The following is a 3,480-nucleotide window of genomic DNA, read 5'->3' as shown; positions in this document are numbered from 1 at the left end:
TGGCTCCCCTTGATCGGGTGGCCTGTAGTAAACACCGACCACAAGGTTCCCTTTGTTGCCTCAGTCTCCAGTTCTTACCCATAAGCTGCTTGTGGCTATTCTTCAGGGACTGCTTTTCACAATTGATCCTTTTCTTGACACAGAGGGGCAACCAGTGCTTTTAAAGACCCTTTGGAATGACCCTGTAGCCAGGCAGTAGTGGCAGGCTTTGGGGGTTAATACCAGAACCAAGGGTATTTAGCATCTTTACCCACCGGACTGATGGGATGGCACGCGCTCTCAGCAAGTTTGAGGATCCATATGCACCTGTGTGGAGAGCTCCAGCGAGCATTTGCTGTTAGCTGGAAGTGCTCCCACAGCAGGGAAGACAAAACCAGTTTGTATGAGGGGAGCGGCATTGTTTGAACTACAAGAGCTGAGGCAACCCACCTCACACGTGTGCAAGCAAAGAGCCCAAATTGAGTGCCCCAGACAATTTTTCAGTACTCCTAAAAGCAAAGTGTGAGGCTTGTTAGAATGCGTTTGTGAGCATGATGGTAACTTTAGTGACCGTGATTCTATGGTTCTCTTCTGGAAAAGGGACTGTCATGCGGTGTCTCCACAGGGCGTGAGTCGTGCAGCCACCTTTGGCAAATGGACAGCTAGGGCTTGAGGCTGGAGGCAGCCATACACTTTGCTTCCCCTCCAGGTAGAATGAGATCCCCTCCAGGTAGAACAAAAAATGAACAGTGACGTGACTGAGCGATGGGTTCTGATGTTGCCGAGGAATGGACTGTGACATCTCCAAGCCATGGACTATGACAGCCCCAAGCGACGGATTGTGACCACGCGTCCCTCGCTGCTTATATCCGGGCGCCTAGTCTCAACCAGCTGGCTCATGCCTGCACTCCAGCTGAGCGAGTACGTGAGGCTGGAGTGTTGAGCGAGGCTGTTGCTGGAGCTGAGGTCGTGCTCAGGGAGTTCTTCACTGCAACTCTCAGTGCCCGGCCCCCAGAGCCATTGAAGGATTTTCCCTGGCCCTGCCCGGTTCAGGCAGCCGGGGCACCCAGGAGGTGCGCTCGCAGCAGCTGAGGTAAGCTGTGCAGGGCAACCTCACCTGGGGAGCTGGGAGGGTTTCCTTCTTGAGGGGCCTGGGCATTTCTTCCACCTCTCTGTGGACCAGCGAATGACTGTGGCCTCTCTTCCTTTTCTAGCGTGACACCCACTGCTGCAGCGCCCGGGAGAGGGAGCGGCTCAACATCCCCATCTCCCCCCAGCCCACCGCAGCACGTGGGGAGCATGGCCAGGAAGCTGGAAGACCGCTGTCCAATATGTCTGGACAGTGGGGAGGAGGCCAGCTACGTCCTGCCATGCCTCCACCAATTCTGCTACCCATGCATCATGCGGTGGGCTGAGAGCAAGCCCGAGTGTCCCCTCTGCAAGAGGAGGGTGAAGTCCATCTTGCACTCGGTGCGGGGGGACGACGACTTTGAGGAGTATATCCTCCCACCACCTGCAGCTCCATCAGTCATCGTCCGCCAGATAGGAGGAGCTCACGGGCACCCAGCTGCCCACAGCCTCCATCAGCCTGCAGCACCCCAGACACCATCTGCGAGGCTGCTGGCCATGGCTCCCGTGGGTGGCTTCTACGCCTACGTCTGGGCATCAATCTTCCGTGTCTACCCCGCTGTCCTCCATCCCCTGCTGCCCTGGCTGCATCAGGAGCTGGGGCAGCTCTTTGAGGATGCCCAGGAAGCAGCAGCAGCGCAGAGCCTCATCCTGTCCAGCCTGCGTTACTTTGGCCTGGATGAGGAGGCTCTGATCCAGCTGCTGCAGGGCTCCCTGGGCAGGCGCACGAGGAGCTTTGTCCACCAGCTTGTCGACGCCATCGTGCGCCGGTGCAGCGGGGAGGCCCGACGTTGGATGGGCCTCGAGGACACCCGTGCTGCCGGGGGGCGGGAGGGCAGCCCCGAGGTGGCTCCCGGCGCCGCTGCCTCCCGAGGGGGGTCTTCCACCCCTAGCCCAGCCCTTCGGGGGGATCCCGGCAGCTCCCCCAACGCCCCCGTTCCCACCCACGGGGAGCAAGAAGAGCTGCAGCGGGAGCCAGAGGCGGCTGTGCCCGGGCCCTCCACACCCAGCCAGGGCAGCCAACGCTCCCTCCAGAGGCCCCGCCGAGCCCCGAAGAGGAGGGCCGGCCACCCTGAGGACTCCTCCCAGCCGCACAAGAAGCCACCCCACCATCAGTGACACTGGGAGGCTGCCTCAGGGGCGACCGAATCACAGCTGGGCCGGCAGCTGGGGCTCGGGCTGGTCCCCAAGAGATCCCAGCCCCCTAGATCTAATTATTATTCAATAAAAGAACTCAGAGGCAGGAAAAGTGCAGGAAAAGTCTCAGTATTACTAAGAGTGCTGGTGGTGTTGCTATCCCCACCCGTGCTGCTTTCTCCCCCTTCTCCTGGTGCCACTCCCACTGTTGCCTCATGTGTCTGCTGGGCCCTACTACCTGCTCCACCCAGAAGCCTGCAAACTCGGTACAGAGCCTGCGGTCTGGTACCAGCAACGGCAGCGCCACGTTCCTGGGCGATGGGACGCAAGGGACGGGGTGCAGCCACTGCGGGCCCCTGTTACTGAGCAGGGCAGAGGGACGGGGGCAGGAGATGGGACGACGCTCAGGGCCACGGAGGAGCAGAGGCACCTGCCTCTCTGCTTCGTTTCCCCTGGCGAAACGTGGCAATGCCTTGCACCAGCCGTTTCTTCAGGGTGGCTCGTGTTTAAGCGGAGCTCTTGTTCTTTGGAAACACCCTGTCCTGGTCTTGACTAGGGTAGAGTTAACGGCGTGCCATGTTCAGCACCCACGTGCCCAAGAGTCAGGCCACTGAAGAGTATGAAAACAACCATCGGGTGGATCAGGGTGCTAAGATTGAAGTGGCTTAGGTGGATCTGGATTGGCAACATAACGGTGAATTATTTATAGCTCAATGGGCCCATGACACCTCAGGCCGTCAAGGAAGAGATGCAACATACAGATGGACAATGGACACTATTGAATGTGAAACATGTGCTGCAATCAAGCAAGCCAAGCGGTTAAAGCCTCTCTGGTATGGAGGACAATGGTTGAAATACAAATACGGGGAGGCCTGGCAGATTGATTACATCACGCTCCCACAAACCCACCAAGGCAAGCGCTGTGTACTTACTTATGGTGGAAGCGACCACCAGGTGGCTGGAAACATATCCCGTGCCCCATGCCACTGCCCAGAACACTATCCTGGGCCTTGAAAAGCAAGTCCTGTGGTGGCATGGCACCCCAGAAAGAACTGAGTCAGACAATGGGACTCATTTCCAAAACAACCTCACAGGCACCTGGGCAGAAGAGCATGGTGTTGAGCGGGTGCATCGCATCCCCTGTCATGTACCAGCCTCTGGGAAAATTGAATGATACGATGGACTGCTGAAGACTACCCTGAGAGCAATGGGTGGTGGGACCCTCAAATATTGCGA

Source organism: Balearica regulorum, chromosome Z (assembly GCF_011004875.1).
Source record: "Balearica regulorum gibbericeps isolate bBalReg1 chromosome Z, bBalReg1.pri, whole genome shotgun sequence".
NCBI lineage: Eukaryota > Metazoa > Chordata > Aves > Gruiformes > Gruidae > Balearica > Balearica regulorum.
Note: the sequence above shows the minus strand (reverse complement) of the source record.